Source organism: Marmota flaviventris, chromosome 11 (genome assembly GCF_047511675.1).
Source record: "Marmota flaviventris isolate mMarFla1 chromosome 11, mMarFla1.hap1, whole genome shotgun sequence".
In the NCBI taxonomy this organism is placed as follows: Eukaryota; Metazoa; Chordata; class Mammalia; order Rodentia; family Sciuridae; genus Marmota; species Marmota flaviventris.
In genome coordinates this window covers 3,278,655-3,303,377 of record NC_092508.1, presented here as the reverse complement: position 1 = coordinate 3,303,377, position 24,723 = coordinate 3,278,655, and the positions used below count along the sequence as shown (strand labels likewise).

At 50.5% G+C, this 24,723-nt stretch overlaps 1 protein-coding gene across 1 annotated transcript in view; it reads right to left on the bottom strand.

The window, feature by feature from the left end:
* Col6a3 (collagen type VI alpha 3 chain) overlaps positions 1–12,088 on the bottom strand; it is a 78,630-nt gene extending 66,542 nt beyond the window's left edge. The window contains exon 1 of the mRNA XM_027951696.3: positions 11,885–12,088. The gene's annotated coding sequence lies outside the window, so the exon portion shown is untranslated. The remainder of the gene's footprint in view (positions 1–11,884) is intronic.
* Between the last annotated feature and the right edge of the window lie 12,635 nt (positions 12,089–24,723).

Here is a 24,723-nt window from a genome sequence, read left to right as displayed (position 1 = left end):
ACACTAACAACGAAATATACAAAAAGAAAATAAACAAAATGACAGCATCAAAAGGAATAAAATACATAGAAATCAATTTAACCAAGGAGGCAAAAGATTGTATCCTGAAACCCACAAAACAGTGCTGATAGAAATTTAAAAACATATCAATAAATGGCATCCCCATGTTCAGTCACAATGATGTGGAAATGTCCATAAAACCCCAGGCAAAGTCAAAGGTAATCAGACTCAGCATGATCCCTATCAAAATGTCAAAGGAACTTTCAGAAACAGTAAAAAATACTAAAATGGGAATTGCAAAGGATCCCAAATAGCCAATGCAATAATGAGAGAGAAGCGAAGACGGAGACTTCACCCTTCCTGATTTCAAAACATACTACAAAGCTCAAGGGATCTAAATAATATGACACTGGAATAAAGACCAATGGAACAGAATAGAAGCCCAGAAACAGAAACTCCCCCAAAGGGTCAAAGGGTCTTTGATGGAGCACAAAGGTGATGCAGGAGAAAGGGACAGTCTCTTCAACCAACAGGGCCGTGAGGAGTGAGTGTCCACACCCACAAGAATGAAGCTGGACTCTTGCCTCACACCACACACAAAAGTAAACTCAAAATGGATGAAAGGCCCAAATGAGACTACACTACTCCTAGAAGGACACATGGGGGTGTCTTCATGACACTGGGTTGGCCACCAGTTCTTGGACATAATACCAAAAGCAGTTCAACAAAGCAGAAAATGGAAAGTGGGACTATATCAAACTGAAAATCTTCTGCCCAGTAAAGAATCAACAGACTGAAAACACAATGTAGAGCAGGAGAGAAAATATCTGCAAGCCATATATCTACTAAGGGCTTAATATCCAGAATATATAAAGAACTCAAAACAACAGGAGTAACAACTAGAGTTTGTAAATGGGTAAGACTTGCAGATAGATAACAAGTGTATGAAAAGATGTTCCACACATCAGTCATCAGGAAAGGCAGATCAAAGCCACATGGAGATATTACTCCCATTAAGATGGCCACCATCAAAAGAAGAAAACATAAAATATATCTCCATGAGACGGGGAGAAGCCAGAAGTCTGGCGTAGTTGGCAAGAATGCAACATGGTGAGGCTGCTATGCAAAATGTTGGCAAGTTCCTTAAAAACTAAAAATATGGTCCAGCCATTTCCACTTATGAGTATTACCCAAAGGAACTGAATCTCAAAGAGCAGCTTGCACATGCGTGTCCACCGTGGTGTTATTTGTAGTATCCAAGAGGTGGAAATGACCTAACTGCCCGTCAACAGATGGACAGAGTACGATGAGCACACAATGGACACACCCGGCCTTAGGGATATCCTGTCATAGGCTAGAACACAGGAGAAACTTGAGGACATTGTGCTAATCCATCAGTCACAAAATACATACACTGCATGATCCCTCATAAGAGTACTGAGACGTAGTCAGACTCCTAGGGGCAGAAGGCATGGTGGCTGCCCAGGCCTGGGGCAAAGGAGCTGCTACTCTGCACATAGAACTATCTTGCAAAATCAGAAAGCCCAGAGGTCTGTGGTCCATGCAACAAATGCTACTGTACTGTACACTGAAAAGCAGTTAAATGGCAGATTTTATGCTGTGTGCTTTTACCACAATGAAAGGAGTAAGTGAAAAGATAAGGCCCAGAAAACCACCTGCCTGTTTTCAAAACCCTGGTTAAGTATGGACCCTAACATGCAGCCACCGAGTTAGCAGGAATGAGGGATGTGGAGCTTAGTTTGTAGTTTAAGAACTAAAAGGAGAAAACAGGATTCTGATTCCACTTTTGTTCTTGCTCTAAATAACACTGGGGGAGGGAGAGGAGAGGCCTGAGGAGAGACCTGGGACAAGGCTTGAGCCTTAGGAAGGGGAGACTCAGACCCGCTGCAAGGGCCGCGCCTGCCCTGACCAGCTGCCCAGGAGCTGCCCAGGAGCTGCCCAGGCTCCTATGCCCCAGGCCTGGGCAGCCACCATGCCTTCTGCCCCTAGGAGTCTGACCTCTTGGGCTCCAGCCAAGCGCAAGCATCTGCTTCCTCCCACCACAGGTCTCTGGGGCCTGTGACCCTAGTGGTCATCCACTCAATGAGGCAAGAGTGCCATTTCCCCACACAGTTACTGAAGCCAAAGGTAGGGAGTCTCGTGTCCTCGTCTGGCCATCTAGAAATGGCAGGTGGATGGGTGACTGCTGGATTACCATGTGGCTTGCCATGAGCAAGGCAGGAGTCTGGGGTCCAGATGGGTTGCTACCAAGATGGCAGGGAGGTTTAGGGAGGGCAAAGCCCCTTAGGGAGGCTGCCACCCAGGGACAGGGGCAAAGCAGGCACAGAGGAATCCTGAAGCTCAGCCACGGACTTGCCATTGACCCCTCCTGAGTGCAGTCAGCCCCCCAGGGAAGAGCGTGTGGAGGGTGCAGGCCTGGGCCCCACCTGCCAGAGTTGGTGAGAGGAGAATGAACCATAAACAGCGAATGAATTCCAAGACGCGCTGCGACTCTGGGTTTCCCGGGAGAGTCAACCCCTGGGGTGAAACCACCCTTCCCTGTGATGCAACTCAGGAACTGGAAAGCAAGATCTCAGCATCTCAGCAGCCGAAATAGAGCCCCTTCAAGGCACCCTCCTCTTGGAACTGAATCGGTGATGAGAAGGGAAAGCTGTCCGACGAGCTCAGGAGCAGTCACCCACAGAGCATGCTTCTTTCTGCAGTTAGTGACAGCGGTGAGTGGTGATAATGGGAAAGCTCAGCCTAACCCTTGGCTTGAAATGGTCGAGGCCTGTTAGGCACAGATGCGTAGGACACAGAGGAGCAGCGGCCCCATCTCCAGTGGTCAGTACATTGGCGGGGCAGCCATCCTGAGTTCCAGTGATGTCCCAGCCACAGTGGGCCCAAGGCACTCCCCACACACAGCACAGAGCCCACTGCATGGCTGGCTGACTTCTCCCTCCACCACCAATGACCATGCCCACAGCCCGTCTGTGCCCCTTCACTCTGGACACCCTTCATACCCACGCTCTTGCCTGGGAACCTCTGGACCTTTCCCTCAGCTCTGCCGCTCTCCCCACACTCTGTTAGACACCATTCCTGAGAGTTTCTCCAAAAACCCAAAGAAAGTAGAATCTCTGTGCATTTTGTGAGCCCTCAATTAATTAATGATATACACTTTTAAATAACATAAAAGCACACTGCACTCTGTGCTAGTCTTGATTCTTTCTGTTAAAACTGATCATCATGGCTCATGCCTGTAACCCCAGAAATTTGAGAGGCTGAGACAGGAGGATGGCAAATTCAAAGTCAGCCTCAGCAACTTAGAGAGACTCTGTCTCAAAATAAAGAAGGGCTGGGGATGTGGTTCAGTGGTTAAGTGCACCAGGTTCAATCCCCAATACCCCCCACCCCCCGCAAAAAAAAGTGATCATCAGATTTTCTTTTAGAAACAGGGCCTCGATAAGTTGCTAAGGCTGGCTTTGATCATCAGACTTTTGATCATGAATAAGCATCTTGCTGAGATCTTCCCAGGAATATAGTCTATTCTTCCCAAAATTACTTGTGACGTTATAATTGGTCTAGACCAATGTTTTAATATAGTACCCACAGATTTAAAGCATCTGTGACTCTCCCACAATTGTGTGCAAAACTGTTATCTGTGAATGAGGGGCTTCCTGGGCATAGGATCCATGTTATTTGTGACTCCAAAAGGCAACTATGCTACTATCTGCCCACCCACCCCAAAGTTTAAGCATCATAACTTCAGTCAAAAATTTTAAGGCAAGGATCTAGGGGTGTAGCTCAGTGGTAGAATATGGGCTTAGCATACCTAAGGCCCCCGGTTCAGGCCCCAGCACCAAAAAGAAAGCAAAGAAGAATAGAAAAATAAAATTTAAAATCATCTGAAGATTTTAATGCAAATCTTTTGGGAGATCCTGTTCAATTACTTTAAAATATTTCACCCATGCAGGAGATGCAAGATTTTAAGTAGCATTTTTGTTCAAGAATTAGGACACAAGAATATTATAGGGTCTTATTACAAAGCACTGTGCTATATAATAATCCATGTGGGAGAAAACAGAACATGAGGTCGGGGTGACCACCCCGGGCCTGGGCGACCACCCTGGATCTGGGTGCAGGACGGGAGCACAGCACAGCCTCTGCAGGCAGTGTGGACAGCATGCGGGTGAAGCATGCACAGAGCAGTTTCCACTCCTGGGTTCTTAGCCCTCCCTGTACCTCACGTGCTGAATCCACCAGTTCTGTCATATGTTAGCCGTGCGTGGCTCTGTACAGACTCTCTAGTCTTCAACAGTGTCAATAAAATCAACAGGTAACAGGATGAGATCTGTAAAATCCTGCTAAGCCACGACCTACTTCAACTGTTCTCTAAGGAGAGTGAATTTCACATGGGTCTGTATTCATGTGTGAAGGTGCTTCTTGCCCCAGGTTAATCTCTAGAAGAGTAGCCAGCTCCCTGAGCCAAGGGCTTCCCACTGGTCCCAAAGCAATGAAACGAATACTCAGCACACAGGAATCGTTGTTCCGGAATCCACCCAGGTACTGGGAGAAAGCAGGGGAGGGTAAGGAGGACAGGGTGCAGCAGCTCCAGCTGAGAAGCAGGTCCAAGGCCCCTGTGGCTCTGAGTCATCGGCCCACTGATGACCAAGCCACTTGGTCTGCTGTGCTGAGCTCCCAGGTGGGAGAAACGCCCACCACCGTCTGAGCAGCCCCCCGAGCGGTTCCTGGGCTCTCGCCCAGCTGAGGCATATTTGTCAATGCTTTTGTTTGCAATTAAATCTATTCTATTGTTTATCATGTCCTGGAACCTCAATTTTTAAAACCAAATTTCCTGGCAACAAATGGTGGAGAATTTTTTCCTTTAGATTAGTAAAAGATGTCAAAAACCACCCTCCAAATGATCACTCAGCTCACCCATTTAATAAAGGGGAATGAATCAGCCATCCCACCTCCTTCCCCTTCCCAGGTCCTTCCCCCATCGCCCCCAGGAAGGACAGAGAACATACCACACAGTCTGGGCTTCTGTCCCCAAGGGGAGTTCCGTGCCTCCCCCCAAGACCCAGTTGTAAAACCAGATGAGGCAAAATGATTCAGAGCTCAGACAGAAGCAGAACCCGAACCCAGAGCTGCACTTCCACAGCCCAAGCGAAGAAGCCCGGAACCCCACAGGCTCCCGGGGTCTCCGGGGAAAGAGACTTCCTTGGTGGTGGCGAATGTCTGAGCTCTTCTTACAGAGATGGAGGAGGAGGAGGAGACCTTGTCCCCAGGCAGCAGATTCAGGAAGAGAAGCTCATTACGACCCGTCTTCCCAGTGGGCCCCGCTGACTCCTTCATCTTCACCCTGCCTCGTTCTCAGAAAGATTCAGGGCAGCTCTTTCCACTTAGTGGCTATCCACTGGAACGTGAAAGCCATCTCTTATTATGAAGGTCACCCTTAGCCCTGAAATCACATTCAATCATATTCCAAAGACTTTCCCAGGCCATTCTGCAATTCTGTGAAATTAGTTTTCATTAAGCCTACTCAAAAGCTTGTCATTTTCCACGTCTGGAAATCTTTTTAAAGAAGGAGACCCACACATGCACATGAGGAAATAATTTTAAAACAAAGGCTTAAATGCATCCAGAGCTCCCATTCTGAAGACTTTTATTTGGTTTCCTCCAAGCTCTGATTTTTAAAACCAGGCTGTCCAACTCTCTAGACGTAGGGTTAACTCCTGCCTGCCCTGTGTACATGGGGGCCGCAGAAACAAAGACCACACCAGACACACACCCCCACTGCAAAGGAGAACTCGGGTTTCGTTAATTGGGACACCCAGGGCCTCCGTCTTTGCCACATGCCTTTCTCTACTGTGGGAAGGCAATCCCCTGGTTGTCTCTCTTTCCCATTCTCTCTTGCCTGAGTCCCAACAAGGACATAGGAGAACATCTTTGAGTTCTCCCAGAGCAGGGAGGAGAAGGATGGAATTTCATACGGCTCGCCCTTCCACAGACCTTCGGGGAATCCTCGAAAGCAAGTGATATGGAAGGACTTGTGGAAAACCTCTCCAAAGAAACTCATCAGAAGCTGGTTTTCTACCTTCTATTTTACAGCTAGGATCTTGCATTTTTCTCCTATGGAATCACTCTAGGAAAAAAAAAAAAGACTCCAACTCTGAGTGCATGTCCTGTGACAGCAAAACTTGAAAGTTCTTCTGATCATGCAGGGTGGTCTCACCACCTTGTCCCCTACTGGCATTCTTGTTAAACACTGAGTAGCTGACTCCAGACCTTCCACTCTTTCTGGTGAAATCCAATACAGTGATACGTGAAGCAACTCATGTGTCACCACAAGCCACGCAGAAAGAGGAGGCACCCCTGGCAATGGCGTCTCCATGGGGGAGATGGCTGTGCATTGACACAGGTCCCTCACAGTGAGTGTCCTTCTCTCTACGGAGGCAGCCCAAGAGACTTCAGATTAATTGCCCAGATATTCAAAAATTTGCTTAAAAACACTTTCCTAGCACCCAAGATAATGACCATGAAACAGAAAGCCCCATGGCTGCTTTGCTTGAAAAGCTAGACACCAGCATGCTCATGTCGAAAGCATTCTGCATTCTTAAATACGTAGCAGCCACACAAGACTTGCTCTCCATTTATCCTGTTAATGATAACCACGAGGCAGACCTCAATCTGTTTTAACATTAAGGAAGAGAGAGCACCAGCAATTCAAAAGCAACTGCATGAACACCCATTGCCTTCCCACCTGGACACCCCCGGCTGTGGATTCAGATTGGCACTTTCCTACCGATCCCCACCTCTGCCTTTCTTGACCAAGAACTTAGGGGGCAGTGGCCTCTTTGAAACCATGGTGTTTTGTTATAAATCACTAAAGCAAAGTGGCTAAAAGTCTCCCGCATCATATGAAAAAGTTACATTTTTGTTCTCTGATTCATAAGTGCAAAAGAGAAAATTTCGTCTCTAAAATAGAGACCTTGCAAAATTCTGCTTCCTTATTGTCTCGGCAGGTAACAGCCCTTCCTTCTGTAGCCGGGGGCTCAGGCCCTGGGGTGTTCTGCTCCCCTCACCACCAGCACCACCCCGCCACCTGGTGCCCCTCAGGGCCGTCTGTGGGTTCAGCTAAGCTGGCTGCAGCTCTGGGGATGCTGGACTGCTGAATCAACTAATGAACATTCCAGAAGTAAAAAACCAGTTTCCTGGAATGGTTTCCCTGGAGCACTGAGTCATCTCCAGCTGCTGTTCAATTTTAATTCTGAAGTTAAACTGCCCCATGGGTCTTCTGTCCAGCGGCCAATTCCTGATACACCGGGCCGACGGCAATCAGTTGTGTGGCACACACCAGTGGATCTCACGGAAGTACTTCCCATTGAAGTTTTCCCTGCCCTTCCCAATTCTCCAGCGTTTCTCTGTATTCCGTGTGAGGGAAACTTCAGGAGAACCGCGGATTACACTCTGCTAAATGCAGCCAGACCCCTACAAGACTATCTGCCTGTGGGAGAGGGTTTGGCAGAACTTTTTGTATTTGTTTCAATTTTTTCTTTTTTCTTTCCATATTTTTTTTAAACAACAGTTACTCCTCTGCTCAATCAATTTAAAAGATGTTGCTCCAAAGAAAAAAACTAGTAAGTGCAAAGAGTACCTTTCTCCACCAGATACTCAAAAACATACTCTTAATCAGTGTACCAGCTCCAGATATCTGCTTGTGGGGCAACGTCAGACAGCGCAGAACACTCAGGAAATGCTAGGTTTGCTTCTGCTACTTACTGGGTCTGAGACCAGCCATGTACCTCCCTGAGCCCCAAGTTCTTGCCTGGAGTGTAAACGTAAGGAGGAAACACCCACCAAGACCATCATTTTCAGTATTTCAAATAACCAAGCAGAAATCAAGCAACCTGAGGAGCAAGGGCTACATCTCAGTCATTTTTCCCCCTCCCCTGATCTTGAAGCTAGTGCCCTAAGAGCCGATGGATCTTATTAAGCCAAATAACTATGAGAACACACAGACCAACGCGAGGCACGTTGCTTTGCTCCAAGCTGGAATTCTGTACCTCGGGTTCCTAAAGCAGTTAACTCAGGCTAAAGTCTTAAGTCTGAGTTTCAGTAATACATCTTTGAATTAGCAAAGACTTTAAATGGGAACATTCATAATTACAGCTTGTGTGACTTTCTTAAAAATGTTAAAACACGTTGCCCATTTGGAGAAAATGGCAAAAGGCAGGAAAGGAATGCTTTAGGATTTTTACAAGATTGGCTAACTTAAATATCTCTTTCAGTGTTAAACTTTGTAATAGCTCTACGTGGGAACAGCATCTGACGTGAATATGCAAATACACTTTGGTTCCCAAGCACCTGCATTCACTTAAACTTCTATAATGAGATACGAGTAAAATGCTTCCTTTAAAAGTTCTCCTTCGCTCAATGCTTTCATAGCACAGTGGCTTCTGAGCACAGAGCACCTCCTTCCAAGACCATTTCATCGCAATACATTCACACATTTGCATAGATGAAAAATAAAATTCTAAATTTATGTCCACCTCAGATAGTATGAACAGTCACATTGATAACAGTAATAACATATTGATACAGGTTCTATGCCTTTCCTAAACTTGCCCACAGCTCTGCAGGGGTGTGAATCAACTGACTCCCTGCACAACCCCACCCTAAGAAACACCATACGCCAGCAGATTTTTCTGGCCTGTAGAGGAGTGCACCGCCCTCTAGAGGAAAGATATCAAACTACACCTTCAGGCCCTGCTGTCCCTGTGCCTACTCAAAACTTCATCTTCTCCCGAGAACAGACTGTGAGACAAGAATGTTTTGCAAATCACATTTTTAAAAAAATCAACATAATGAATTCCTCTTTACAAAATTTTTATCCCCACTCAGAATAAGCAACTCATTACTATGGGCTCGAAGGGGCAAGCACGTCTTGTATTTAAAGTGTAGATTTGTCTCTTAGGATTTTTACAGTGGAAAGAGGAAAACTTCATCTACAAACCAGGGAATAGAAATAACCTTCCTTTAGTTTACAGCTGTCCAAATTGATGGAAACCTTGTGAAGCTCCCTTGCTTTAAAATTTGAATCTTTTGGGGCTTTGATTTCCTTAGCTAATAATAGAATTTCTAAATGTCAGGTCACTCCCCAAATCATCAACTATTTGTGCCACAGCGGTGTGTTTTTACTGCCTGCTTTCCGCAGACAGGACACTGTGTAAAGTTTGCTCCCCCAAGATCAGTACGGGAAAGCCTGCCTGGGACACAATGTCCCATTCGGACAGGGACACCACCTGCCATTCTTCCCCAGGAGATACCACATTCCAGCTTCTTCTACAAAGAAGTGACAACTAATTTTCGAGTAAAATTATCACGGAAGTTGTTAGTATGCCTGCAAGAAAGTCTCACACAACAGAATCCATGACTTGCTGGAGCATTTTTAAATCGTAAATGTGGAATTTCACAACAAAACTGGGTGGGGGGGCACAGTCCACTATTACAGCTGCACTTCACCCCCGTGACTAAACGCTCAGAAGCGACGAGGAAACGAGCCAAGGCCCCGTGGCAAAAGCCCTCCACCAGCCTCCAGAGATGAAGGAAATCTCATTTCAAACTGGCTTTAAGCTCCACAACCAGAACCAAGGTCAAGATGATTTGTCTGAACCGAAATCAATAATCACTAGGCAAAAGAGCAGAGGACCTTCTTCCTGCCTTACCATAAGTGATTATTAAGTTCTAACATCAGAACTAAGAAAAGGCACAGCGCATAAGTCAGGGAGATGCACGGAATAAAGCAAAATGTAGAAGTAAGGCCAGCTCCTACTCAGGTACTTGCCTCCTCTCAAAAGTATCATTAAGACTCCAGGCGGGTGCTGGCCCCTGGCTCCTCACTACTGCATGCCCTGCCCCCGCAGGAGGGTGTCTTGGCCACACCCTCTAATTCCCAGATAGGAAAAATCCCCGAGAGCCACCGACAGCACCCAGGCAGGCCTGGTGTCCCCCCCAGCTCTCCTCCCCACCCAAAGGCCACTCAGTGGCTGCTCACTGTCATGAGTGAGGAAGAGAGAAAGACACACAGCCACAAAACGCCTTGTCTAAACAAAGACGTCCAGACACAGTCTCTCTTCTGTGAAAGAAGTGCCACACCTGGAGCCCCACGCCTTCACCCCCAGCAGTCAGCCCCTCCCAGAACGGAGCAAACTCAGGCCTCCAAGGCCTCCACACCTAGAGATGGCCTGAAGGAGGACCGGCCAGGGTGGTCCAGGCAGGGCCACCACCCCTCTGCCGTCCACTGCACGTCTCTCTCCATTAGCCGGCAGACCCCTAGGGAGCCTAAACCAATGTCCCTGCTGTTTCTGATAGAACGTGACAGGAGGAATTCCCATGGGGACCAGTCAGGCAGCGCCTTCCAAACCTCGACACACACACCAGGTTGGGACCCGTGCGCTGGGCTTTCTGGGTGAGCCGTGCACTCGGGGCCCACGAGCCACCCAGCATCGAGGAGCCTCTGCCTCCTCTTCTCTAAAGCCAGGGAGTGATGCCCCAGAGGCTTCCAGCCTCGGCTGTCCTTCCGCCCAGCAGAGAGCTTGGAAGGTCTGATCATACCAGCAACCGCCCACCAACCCGTTTTCAAGACCACTGTGTTTGGGAGCAATAGAACTTTGATTTCAAAGCCATTTCTGTTCAGCTTTTTGCAGCATTCAGAATAGGTCTTCTGGAAGTTGGAGACTGTCCATCCACATGTGCCCTGAGGCCCCTTAAGGCTCTGAGTCCCTGTGGTTCTCATCAGTGTCACCGTGGATAGGGAGAGAGGCTGGTTGGTGTGGGGTGCAGGTACTCCCCCAGACTCAGAGCACTTTGTTCCTGGGGTCCAGGCCAGCCTGTGAATCTGCCCCCAAGCTTGCTGGTTTTTCAGAGTGAAATTCTGGTTTTCCTTTGACCACACCCCAACACTCCACAGGGCCCTCTCTGTGACCCCACCCCTGCCTCAGTTGAAGTGGATTTTCTAACATAGTAGGCTTGAACTGGGTTCCCAGACAGGCTGGCCACCATCAGTGAATAGCTGCCATCCTGAATGAAAGAGGGTCACCCCACCCGGCATCTTCCCACCCAGGGAATAGCCCTGGGGCCTCCCAGCTTGGCACTGGCCTCACAACCTGAACATAGGCGGCCTGCGGCCCCAGGAGCCCTGCCTTATCCACTCGGCCTGCTGCCAGAGCACCAAATTCCTTCTCCTCCTCTGACCCCAGCAGCCCCTCAAGCAACCCCAGAGGACAAAATCCCCAACAGGGACTTCAGATTTCCTAAAAAGATGAATCCCTGATGGTCGTGGCTGAGTAACTGTGGACTGTCTCTGAGCCTAGGCACCAGGGTCACCCCAATCTTGTAAAGATCCTTTGCATGGTGGCCCAGAGCAGAAGGTCCGCTGGGCACACCCTGACCTGGCGTCCTCCTCAGAGAGCCAGAGAAAATACCCGGATGGGTCTGCTCAACAGGTAGCTCTGCGATCCCCAGCAAGACACTTCTGCAAACAAAGCAGATTCCAGCTGGGCTTGGAAAGGAGGAGTCAACTCCAAATCAACCATGAGCCGAGACGCCCTCTGTGAGGGACAAGCAGGGTGCGTGGACAGCTGCAGACACACAGCTGGAAAGGAAACCGTGTTCTCCCAGGCAACCCACGACCTTCACCACGTTAGGAAAACCCAGTTGCCACAGTGAAAAAGAGAGATCTTCGGAATCTTCCAGAGACCTGACCCATGTATGGAACACGGGTGAGCAGAGTGTCAGCCACGGACCACCTAGAAGCAGCCACCTCCTGCTTAAAAAGCCTTCTCCCTCTTGCCCATGGACTCGGAGAAATCGCACTTACCCTGAGCAAACCTAGCCGCACGTCCCTGCGCTTCCCGAGTCAGTTCTGTCTGGCCAGATGCATAGTCCACGCTCTCCTGCCTCTTCCCGGCCTTTCTCCACCCAAGGGGGCTCCGGGAGCAGAGGAGGCCGCTTCTCCCGGCGGTGCCTGTGGAGGCTGAGCCTGGAGAGCTGAACGGCCTTTGGTAGAAGACTGAGCTCCAAACTGGACGGGGTCCAGGGGTACAGTCAGGCTTCCTCAGCTCCTCCTCCTCCTCCTCCTCCTTCCTCCAGACCCCTCCTCTCCCCCTCCTCACTGCAGAACTGACCCAACTGTAAATGAAAACCAGACTCCAGGCCCTGTTGCTTCTGGCCTCTCTTGCAAGCTGATGTCACCCTCTGAACGGCGCGTTCGCCTGACAAGCGTTTAGTTGGACTCCTGCAAACCCCAGCTCTTAAAAAAAAAAAAAAAAATGACCACTTCTACCCATCACCTTTTGGGCCCAGCCCCTGGTGGCAAAAAGAATGAATTTTGGAATTTTTTCGTAGGTCTCCATGGTTTTCCTGCCATGTTTTCCAACACCATCTGAAAGGAAAACAGGAAATGCAACCCCCCACCCTCACCACACCCTCCTGTTTCTTCTTGAAGTTTCTGAATTGAGACTTCTCCTAATAATCTCCCCTTTCAAATATAAAAACTGGCAACTAAAACGGTCTCAGTTTTCTGCTGACCAAAGCTCTGTTTGCAAAAAAGGAAACTACATTTTTTTAAAAAAGCTGTGAGCTGGGTCTCACTTGGGCACACACCAGGGAAACGCAGCTCTTGAAGGACAACTGGAGTTCCTGCAAAGCTTGCTACCTTCAAACCCAGTGATAAACGTCGGCAGCCCTTTCATCATGAACCTCAGCAATCCTAACCCTCCTTGATAGGCACATGCCTTTTCCATAGGTGGAATTGTGGTCCCGTTTTACAGATGAGAAAAGCCATCTGCAGACTGGGTGAGTGACATCGTCATGGTCCCTGGGGTTAGCAGCAGAGCTCAGACCAGAGCCTTGGACAGCCCCAAACTTCTCACTTCACCGCGTGAAAAGTCCGCTAAAATATCCAAAGGACGTTTTTGACATTTTTGAAATCCTTCCAAAAAGTCAAGTTTGAAGAGAGAAGAAGTCATCCCTCTTCCCGGAGACTCTCTGTCCAGTTAGGATGTCAGGGTGGGCAGCGGAAATGGAGACCTGGACGGTGGGGTTGCCCTGCCCACCACCTCCAGGTCCCAGGGATAGAAACGCACTGCCTGTGACCGTGGAGGGACAGCATTCCCTGCAAGGGGCTCAGCAGTGCCCCCAGCAAGTCCTCCCTCCATCGCGCAGGTGTGGGACGGGCCCCTCAGGAGCACCTGGACATGGTCCTGGAAGTCACTGTTATTTAGATGGCAAGGGTGGAAAGTCATTGAGAACAAGACTTAAAGACAGGCCCTCCTGCCCCTAAGGAGCTGAGCTCTTAACATTCATAACCACAATCCACACCCTCTCCAAACTGTGGAAACTGGTGGCAAATCTTCCTGTGCTAGGAGAACGTTGGTTCCTATGGTGTTCTCACTCAGGACACCTGAGGGAGCTCACAGGACACCTGAGGGAGATCACAGGACACTGAGGGTGCTCACAGGACACCTGAGGGAGCTCACAGGACACCCGAGGGAGATCACAGGACACCTGAGGGAGATCACAGGACACCTGAGGGAGATCACAGGACACTGAGGGAGCTCAGAGGACACCTGAGGGAGATCACAGGACACTGAGGGAGATCACAGGACACCTGAGGGAGATCACAGGACACCTGAGGGAGATCACAGGACACTGAGGGAGCTCAGAGGACACTGAGGGAGATCACAGGACACTGAGGGAGCTCAGAGGACACTGAGGGAGATCACAGGACACCTGAGGGAGATCACAGGACACTGAGAGAGATCACAGGACACCTGAGGGAGCTCACAGGACACCTTTGGGACCTCAGAGGCCACCTGAGGGAACTCACAAGCCAACTGTGGCACCTACTGGCCACCTTCGGGACCTCACAGGCCACCTGGGCTCTCAAAGTCTGCCTGAAGGACCTCGTGGCGCACAGAACCTGTCTGTGCAGTTTCCCCTTCATGCTGCGTTGAACTGGCCCTTGGTGCGTCTTCCCCTTGCCCCCATGTCCCGTCCTGAGCTGCAGAGTTAGACAGTTAAGAAGTCCTTTTCCCAGGCTCCCTGGAGTCGGAGAACCGACAGGGATCGGGTCTCCCCACTCAGGTGCACTGCCGTGGTGTCTGCAAGGTGGACGGGAGGCCCTGGTCATGTCCCTCGGCTGTGTCTGGCCTTTGTTGGGGGCAGGCAGAGTGTGCGAGCCTAGGCACCTTTCCCAGTGCCCCTTCACAGGGGAGCCAGGCACAGTGGCACACACCCATGCCTTCCCTGGGGGCCTGCCTGTGGACGCTGGGAGATGCAGCGTGTGGACAGCAGAACCCAGCGTGGCAGCCTGAGGGAGCCCCTGTCTGGCCCCCCACGCCTGAGCTTGGCCTGACCCACAGAATATGGCACAGGCAGCGGGCGCTCCTCTCTTGACTTGGTTCCCTCACACCCCACACGGCAAAAGTAGGGGGAGAGGCACTCCTGTTGAGAGCCACAGCCAAGTCGGGATGGCGCCTGGCATTTTGCCAGGAGTGGTTGGGAGGTGACGCCAGCGAGCCATTGGAATGATGGTGATTAAGTTAAGCTGTGTATAATTATTGGGATGGTGGCTGATTGCTGTAACTGGATGATGCTGGATTGGGGCAAGCTGTGTATTCAGTTGTGTATGTGGACCTCTGTTGTCCGGCAGTGGGGCGGCTCCTGCTACCTCGGGTGCCCGCTACTTTTGAGTTCTCGTGGAGTTCCCGTTGAGTTCCCATTTGTTCTTGCGGAGTTTCCGTGGAGTTCCGGTGGAGTTCCCATTGGGTTCAGGCAATAAAGTAGTTCCTGTTTGAACCTACAAGTGGCTCGTGACCCTGGTTATTTGTGCCCAGCCAGACTGCAGCACACTCCAGCGATCTTTGATATCCCCTGAGACAGCACTGGGGAGAACGGTTCTCTTGCTGGCTGCTCCGGTCCAAATGTTTGCATCCTCCCAAAATTCATGTGTTGAAATCCTAACTCCCAACAAGGTGGTGTTGGGATGTGAGGCCTCTGGGAGGTGACTGGATCATAAGGGTGGAGAATTATTTCTTAAAAAAGAGGAAGGTCCCTCCACCCTTTCGTCACCTGAGGACACAGGGAGGTGGCACCGTCTATGAACCAGGGAGCAGGCCTCACCAGATGCCCAATCTGCCAGTGTCAAATCACAGACTTGCAGTCTCTGGAACTTAAGAGATTGAGAAGACCCTGTTGATCCTTCGCCTCCCAGTTGGTGGAGGTCTGCTATAGCAGCCCAGATAGGCTGCCCTTGAAGAGGTCCACTGACAGCTTGTGAGAGGAAGGAAATACGGGCCCCCAGGAGCTGAGCGCAGCCCCTGGCCAAAACCCGGGGAGGCAGAGACATTGATGTCACAACCACAAGCAACTGAACTCCGCCAACAGCTCCAGGAGCCTTGTGAAGGCCCCCAACTTCCAGAAAGGAAAGTAGCCCCAACCAGCACACGGGTTTCAGACTTTCGAGCCCAAGTCGAGGACCCAGCTAAGCCAGGCCCAAATCCTTGGCCCACCTTCCAGAATCGGGCAGTGCTGTGGTGTCCTGGGAATTGTCCCTGGAGGCCCAGCTCAAGCCCACGCCTCCAGACTCCCAGCCAGCTCCCCGTGATGAAGCCGGGTGCTCACAATAGTAGAGTGTGTCTCTTTTTTGGGGGGAACCCTGGCTACACAGGCATGTCACCTCTGCTCTGCAGTTGCCTCAGTTCTACCAGCCTACGCTTAAAACTCCCACAGAGCTGACAAAGAGATACGAGAGGTCCCTAATGGCCTGTAGATACCGCGCTTCATCAGATCTGGGTCCATCGTGTGAAGGGTTCTCTGCGCCCAGATGACTCCCACCTTTCCCCCCGCCCGATATACTGTTTTAGTTGTAGATGGACACGATACCTTTATCCTGTCTGTTTGTGTGGTACTGAGGATCAGACCCAGATCCAGCCTCATACCTGCTCGGCAAGCGCTTGACCCCTGAGCCCCAGCCCCAGCCCTGCTTCTCACCTTTGAGCTTCTCCTAAAAGCCAGCTGCTATCGCTGTTCTTCTATTGTGTGGCTTTATTTTCGGTCTGAATCAAACTATCAGACGCACAGTCGACCTGCACAGATGCAGACTCGTTAGGTGAATGGCAGCATTTCATCTGTGCCAGGAGGTAACGTGGAAGAATGCACCAAAACGGAATTTGAATCCATTCTTTACAGAGATGCGGACTGATTTCTCCCAGCATATCATCTGTTAATGTTGGCTCGGCATAATGAGCCTACGCTGATGGAGAGGGGAGGTGGCTGTGCCCTTCAGTCCTCTTTGTGACCACAAAGTTGTAAATGGCATCTGGGTTGAATGGAGACCATGACCTTGTGAGAGCCTTGGGAAATGTTATTGGCAGACACCTTGGGAGTAAGGAATTGAATGAATCACAACCAGCTCATGAGAAGAAGCTTCCGGAAGTCCACATGAGCGAGGCCCTTCTCCGCTTCACATCTTTAATAATGCTGCCCCAGGTCATTCTTCACCACTACCACCAGCACCATTGCCATAATAACCCAAATCCCATAATAAGCACTGATAACATTAACAGAATTGATGGGAGACAAATACCACTATTGTGATCTTTGTCCCCAGTTCAGGGATATGTGACTTGGGGACCTGGAGCTCTGAGCTCATGATCCCTTCCTGAATACAAGAGGACTTCTCTGCTGTTAGCTTCAAAAGGCCTTCTCCAGCCACAACCACACGGAACCTCAGCCCGGGGACGTGGCTTGGCACCTGAAGGACCTCCCTGGAGGCTTCAACAGGTTTGGCAAAGAACGAGCAGATGTGGAGACCACAGCAGAACACGAGGGTTAAGAAGGACCCAGTTTGGGCTGGGGATGCAGCTCAGTGGTAGAGCACCTGCTTAGCATGGGCAAAGCCCCGGGTTCCATCCCCAGCACTGAGGCCACCACATGCCGTTTCCTAGCAGGTCTGCACGCACAGTGATCCAAACGGATCTGCTTGGTGCTCTGAGCCTCCCCAAGCAGCAGGTGGAACACTGACAGGCTGTCTGGAAATGAGGCCCCCATGTCTGCCTTACTGTAACCAGCCCAGGTCTCAGGCATGCCGGTGACATCTTGTGACGCAATGTCCCCATGCACAGAGTGAGAGGAAGCTGGGCTCCCTGATACCCGGACAGCCCGCATCACCCTCTCCCATCCCAGGGTCTGGGCTTCCTCCACCATTCCTCACCCCTCCCTTCTCTCTCCACCTCTGGACTGAGCTGTACCCGGCCGTGGGACAAGGGCACAGATACCGTGGGTCAGCTGCCCGCTCCGGCTCCCTAAGCACTTGGCACATTCGTGTTGGTGCAAATCTTTCTCTATTCTGCTGCACAAGTAATGCTGGACTGTTCCACTCTGGGGAGGACCATCAAATGGCATTTCACCTCAAGCTACTGGAGCCCAGCAGGCTATGAAGGAACCCCAGGTGCCAGCAGTGAGTGGGTGTCGGTTGGGTCACGTGCCCAGACCTACTTCCCTCAATTTGAGAAACATGCTTCACCTACTTTCATCAAGGGCTCAAAGAGAGCTGCCAGCTTCCAGCAGATCCTTCCAGCACCTTCCACTGGGCCACTGCGTGGTCCAGGGATGGACATGTGACAGGAGTGACCCAGTCAGAGCCCTCCCCCAGTTTCCACTTGCACCCTGGGCCAACCTTGGGCCCTCTCCACTGTGGTACCAGGAACTGCCATATCTGCCCCCTCTTGGAGACAGAGAGAAGATCTCTTACTTCCCAGCCCAAACCCCCTGGTGACCGGCCCCAGAGCCTGGCCTACTGATTCCATCCAACTCTGCCTCCAGTCATGTGAGCCAAAAACCATTCATTTTCTTCATAATTCAAGCTGAAGACACCTTGAGCAGAGTGCTGATGGACACACTCACAGAAGCATGTACAGGCCACACTTTGAAGTAAGTCCTGAGCTGGCAGACCAATCAGGCCATCGCCATAGTCCCCACTGAAATCCTATGACTAATTCTGCCATAGTAAATATGTTCCCCACGGTGATTTTCCTTAAAGCTATTTTCCTAATCAAAACAGACAGGAAGTGAAGTCTTTTTTGCCAAGGACATGAAAACCTGAAATGTAAACCAGAGGTCAGATACTTTCCCCAAAGCATCAAACAGCGAGACAGAGCAAGGACTTGGGAGTGGTGAGGTGGACCTTTGACTTCATGTAAAGGAAGACTCTAAACAACATGTATTCTGCAAAGAAAAACCTAACGTGGAATTCTACATTTACCTTGAATCAGTAACACTGGGGGACATATTAGCCCCTCCCCCCATGGGGGGGGAATGAGATGACTACACTAAGCTAGAAGAAATATGTCAGCACTGAGCTGGCCCTAGGAAAATTGGTGTAAATTTGCCTGGTTAAAAATATAGCATTCTTCCTAGAATTTTGTGAGCTAAAAATGGTGTTCAGCTGATTAATTTTAAGGATGTGGAACCCAAATGTAAGAAGAGCCAAGCAACTTTTTGTAGTTGATTGGAATTCAAAAATTTGAGCAAGATGTTCGGATATATAATTATAGGACTACACTGAAGCTCCAACTTGATCTTCTTTTTTTCTGTTTGAAATATAAATTTCCATTTGTAAAGGATGGGTGGACCGGTTCTTTCTGTAATAATCTTAGCCTTGGGATTGATTTTCTTTAGCATGAACTCAGACATCTGCTCATTTTAGCTTCAAAGTCATCTCGGTTCCTTCATTCCTCCATTTATTCACCAAATGTGCACTGAGGGGCCATTGTGTGGGGAAGAGCGGCCCAGGAGGAGGAGGTGATGCCAAGAAGACGGGCATGGAGACTCTTCTCCAGGGTCTGCTGCAATCCTGGGGAGACAGGGCTAAGGAGGCCTGGGGCAAAGGCAGTGCATGTGCTCAGGGGGCCAGAGAGAGCGCCCCCACCTCCACTGGGAGAATTAAGGGGCTCCCTGAATTAAGGGAAGGCCTTGAAAATAGAAATTTAAAATGTAGAGACAAGAGGCAGATGCTCGGGCACTGGAGGTTCTGATTATTTTTCAAGAGTGACCTGAGGCCAAAACCACAAGTAGTTGGGAGTCTAAGTAGGCAGAACAGGACCCTAGATCTGCACCCCGTAATTTCAAGAGAAATTAACCCAGAGATGTTCCAACCACAGAAGGACAAGGGTGAGATCCTACCCTGACCAGGGCAGTGGAGGAAGGGCTAGGTCACGTTGCCGCAGGCCCCCTTGCCCACAGGAACGTCCACAAGCAGCAATCACACTGTGTGCAGGGCTGACATACCAGAGCACCACACACAGGTGAGACCTGTGCTCTCACAGTTCTGCAGGCTGGGAGTCTGACATCAGGGACTAGCAGGCCCCGCACCCTCTAAATCTGCACAGGAGGGTCCTTCCTGCCCCTCCACCCGTGGCTCCAGCCATTCCCAGCTTGTGATCCCTTGTGCCAATCTCTGTCTTCCTCGCTGCCGGGCCTCTCCTGTGTGCCTGTGTCACATGGTGTTCCCCTCTGTGTCTGTCCCTGCTCTTCTCATTAGGAAGCCAGTCATATGTGATTAGGGCCCACCCCAGTCACCATCTAAGTAATTGCATCTGCAAGGACCCATCTCCAAGTTAGGTCACATTCTGAGGTACTGGGAGGTCAGGACTTTGACACATATTTGGGGGGGACACAATTCCATCCAGAACACCCTTCTGGCAGAAATGGAAGAGTTGTCCAGTGCAGGAAACGGACTGGACCTGAAGAAAAGACAGAAGGTGCTAATAGATAGTCTACCAGAAAAGTCTAGGCATGTCCTCACCTGACTGCAATCCTGCTCATCAACAGATTATTCCACAAATGACAAGCCTCCAGTGATCCTTTTGGTGCCTCGTTCCTAAATATGAGAAGCCAATCAATTCATCCAATAAAATCCTTAAATCCCTAAACAAGAGAAGAAGGAAAAGCAAGAAAAGAAGGGAGGGAGGAAGGGAGAGAAGAACTCAGAGGAAACACAAGGCGGGAGAATTGAGGGACACTCACCGGGGACCCAGGAAGGTAGTGCGTACAGGAACAAGAGAAGGGACTTTAACAAGAATGAGAAATTTTACATATTAACACGCCACAACAAAAGATTAAATCAATAGAAGTTTATGCAAGATTTACTAAAACAAAAAAAAAAAAAAATCCCTAAGAAAGAATAGTAAGAAGTCAAAGAGAAATAATAAAGCAGGAAACTGCATCAGGAGATGAGCATCTGAGAACCAGGAGAGACAGAGAGGAGAACAGAAATCACACCGCGGAATTCACAGGCAAATAATACGAAGAGAAATACCAGGACTTGAGAGGAGGGCGTGAGTTTCCAACCAAACAGCGGAACGCTGACAGGAGAACCCCCAACAGGACACACCACTGTGGCACGTCACAACACTGAGAGCAAGACAGGACCCTGAAATTCTACTGAATGTTAACAAGAAAGACAAACAACCTTGGGTATGAGGAATAGGCTGATCCAGAGTGACTCCATGGTGTGTGGAACAGCAGTCTTCAGGCTGTGCCTGCCCTAGTGACTCCATGGTGTGTGGAACAGCAGTCCTCAGGCTGTGCCTGCCCTGGTGACTCCATGGTGTGTAGGACAGCAGTCCTCAGGCTGTGTCTGCCCTGGTGACTCCATGGTGTGTGGAACAGCAGTCCTCAGGTTGTACCTGCCCTGGTGACTCCATGGTGTGTGGAACAGCGGTCCTCAGGCTGTGCCTGCCCTGAATGACTCCATGGTGTGTGGAACAGCAGTCCTCAGGCTGTGCCTGCCCTAGTGACTCCACGGTGTGTGGAACAGCAGTCTTCAGGCTGCACCTGCCCTGGTGACTCCATGGTGTGTGGAACAGCAGTCCTCAGGCTGTGCCTGCCCTGAATGACTCCATGGTGTGTGGAACAGCAGGCCTCAGGCTGTGTCTACCCTAGTGACTCCATGGTGTGTAGAACAGCAGTCCTCAGGCTGTGCCTGCCCTGGTGACTCCATGGTGTGTAGAACAGCAGTCCTCAGGCTGTGCCTGCCCTGGTGACTCCATGGTGTGTAGAACAGCAGTCCTCAGGCTGTGCCTGCCCTGGTGACTCCATGGTGTGTAGAACAGCAGTCCTCAGGCTGTGCCTGCCCTGGTGACTCCATGGTGTGTGGAACAGCAGTCCTCAGGCTGCGCCTGCCCTAGTGACTCCATGGTGTGTAGGACAGCAGTCCTCAGGCTGTGCCTGCCCTGGTGACTCCATGGTGTGTGGAACAGCAGTCCTCAGGCTGTGCCTAATTCTGAGCTCCTCCATCTCATAAAGCAATAGTTTGCCATGAGCTACTTCGAGTCCAGGTGCTGAGGTAGATGACAGCACACCTTGTTTGTACAAGTTGACAACCACCCTCTGCCCCACACCACCATAGGCATGAATTGGTAATTAACTTCTATGTACCAACTTTTCAAACTAAATCAAGGAGCACCTGGTCCACCACATTGGGAACTCCCAACACTGGAGCTCATCAACCTCACCAGTTCCAACCTCCTCACTAGAGACCCATAAAAAGAAGAGCCCCCAAAACAGGACACAGCGACCCTCTTACCCCGTCATCTGGACCCTCATCACGAGCCTTGCCCAGGAAAATCAGCACAGCAATAGCCCTCCCGCTCCCTGTCCTTCTGGGCTTCCACAGAGTGTGGTCTCTCCTGATCCTGAAGACCTCACGTGGCCCATTACAAGCTGACACCTGAGCTGACACTGAAACTAGTGTCCATCTGGACCTCCTGCCTTGGCAACTCTGCAGAACTGATGGGTTAAAACGCCATCTGACCACCTGCGGTGGCGCTGACTCTGCCTTCGTCTCTCTCTGCCTGTGCTCTTGGTCAGCATCCTGTGGCCCTGCGGCCACTTTAAATTCCCCTTAGTTTTTCTGTGGCCTCTTAACATACCATTGTGCGCAGGACGATGTGCTACTTGAGTGTTGCGGATATTAGAAATTAAGACTGGAATAAAAAATCTTGTGTTTGCCGGGTTTATGGCTCTCAGATGCCCCATGAGTACTCAGTGAGTTGTAGCTGCTGAAGTGGCTCAGCCTGTCCATTTATCGTCACTTGATAAATTCTGACATTGTGGAAGGGCACAAAGGGTGTGGCCTCCCTCACTGGCACCCCTCGTTCATGGCAGGGGCACATACAGGATAAGAAGTCAGAAAGCCTAGGAGCCAGAGGCAGCACCAGAGGCAAGGAGATGCCCGGACAGTGCCTCCGAGAGCCTGGTGATATCCCCAACTGGACGCAGAGGTGCGATGAAGACACTGTTGGTGAGGGGCCCAGAGAGTTCCTAGCCGTCACATTCCAGGAGTCCACTAAAGGATGCATCCCACCAAACTGAGGGAGAAACCAGGGAGGAGGAAGCCACTCCAGGAGCTGGGCTCCACAGGAAGTGCAGAAAGACACTTCCAGGCAGATGGTAAGACCACAGCACCTTCAGGAACGTCAAGATCAAGGTCAAAGTCCAGGTCAGCAGGCCAGGGCCAGAACAAGAGGGCAGGGTTTCCAAAGGGAGGCTGGGGAGTTCAGGAAACAGGTTAGAGCTGTGCTTGACAATGAGGGAAAGGAGTCTGGGGATCATGCAGAGCAGGGACGCAAGGCCAAGCCCAGGAGGGGTCCTTGTTCACACTCACGGTGGTGAACACAGAAGGTTATTTAACCAAAACCCGTGGCTCAGTTATGAGGGAGAGGGAGGGGCTGGCCTAAGTCAGAAGCCCTCATGTCCACAGAAGGATGTCAGAACACGCTCATAACAGAGGCAGAACGAAGAGGCGCGCATTCCACGAGAGAGATGGAGGCCAAAAACTCAGAAGGAGCTAGAAGCCTGGAAGTGGCCTGGGAAGGCGGGCGGAATTGCTGGATGTGGGTTTACATGTATGAAACAGAGTATCCCTTTCTGAAAAGGGAGAAAGCCAAACTCACTAAAATCAAATAATGTAGCTCCTGGTTTCTCTGTTCATTTTCAATTTTCTGAAGATGATTAAAGGGTGGAAATTGAAAAGGGGTTCCAGTGACGGCACCAAGTTTATCTGTCCCAAAGTCCTACTTTCACTTTGGAGAAATAGATTTTTTTTTTTTTTGGCTTAAAATTTTTCAGGCATCAATTTGTATATGCATGCCTGCTCCATTTTTATCCTTTGAGGGAGAAAAGAAAAGCCCGGCATGTTCTCCAAATCCACAGCACCCTTCAAAGCCGCCACAGAGGGTGACAGTGTGGGTGGCCAGGCAGAGTCCCTGTCTGGCTGTGGGTCCCCAGGGCTTGCCGTGAGGGAGCCTGCTGCGGGGAGAGCCCTCATGGAAAACACTTTCTTCTTTATTCCACAGCTGAGTCTCTCACCGTGGGAACACACAGACTGTGTTTTGCCAAACGGATTTCACAAACAGGTAGGTGAGCCTGGCCCTCGGTGACTTGCGCAGGCCGGGGGGTGGCATGGGGTGCTGCACAGCATACACGCGGGTGTTCACCACAGACACCCGTCATACCTCAGGGTGGCCTGTGCCACGCCAGAACGCCTTCAGAGCTGTTTCAACCATTCTGAGACAGGGGCCTTAATGAAGGAAGAGTTCCAGAAACTTCTAAATATCACAGTAAATACCTGCTTGATCAGTTCTAAATGAACTGCCATTTTATGTTCTCTGGAATTTTTCCTGTTTAGAATAGTCCAAAAGATCGTTTCAAGAGTTGCTCCAAAATGTTCTCTGTTTTTTCAATGAAACCCACTGCAGCTTTGGTGTCTTCAAATACTGGAGCTGACACCCATCAAACAGCCCCAAAGAAGGCGTCGTGTGCTGGTCTCAGGAAGACCTCCATCCTGTGGATCTCTAACCCTGCACAAACCGCAGAGAGCAGGAGGGGCCCCGCTGACGGGAGGCGTGTCCAGGGCAGCGGTGCCCCCAGGGCTCTCTGCAGCGTGCAGCACTCCCGGCTCGCCCACTGACAGGAGAGAGCCTCCTGTGGTCCCTGCGGGTCCTTCTCTTCCTAGGAGATGTGCACACCCTCCAACCGACACTGACAGATTCGAGTCCCAGCCCCATCCTGCCTGAGACCACAGAGCCTGACCAGGACCAGGAAGGACAGCTGGAAGGGAGGCACCGCCCACTCAGAACCAGCGCGTTCAGGACAGGGGCTCTTCCCAGGCTGCGCACGTGGGGGGTCCAGCTGCCCCGATGACCCACGACCACTTGCCTGCAGCAGGAAGAGGAAGTGGATGCTCCAGGGTCAGAGCTGTGGGATTCAGGAGCGGCTTGTGGTCACGCAGGGCTGGGTCTGAAGCAGTTGTGCGAGATCATCCCTAACACAGGGGCTTCTGCACCACATCTGTCTTTTCCTAAACTGTCTATTTTTTGTGCTTCTCTGGGTCAAATCTTACTCTTATATCTGCACCCCAGAGTCTGAATTAAAATTTTTGAAACTTATAGCAAAAAATACAATAAAAATCCATACTGATAAAATGAGTCTACACTGCTGACACGGACGCCTACCAGTGCCGAGTGCTGCTCCCCCAGGTTGAAGTCTGAACATAGAGAAGCACGGCGCGGCAGGCATATAGAGCAGGGTTTATTTAAAAAGGGGTGACATAGGCTTCTCCCAGGAGGGAGGAGGGGGCCAGAGCTGGTGTCC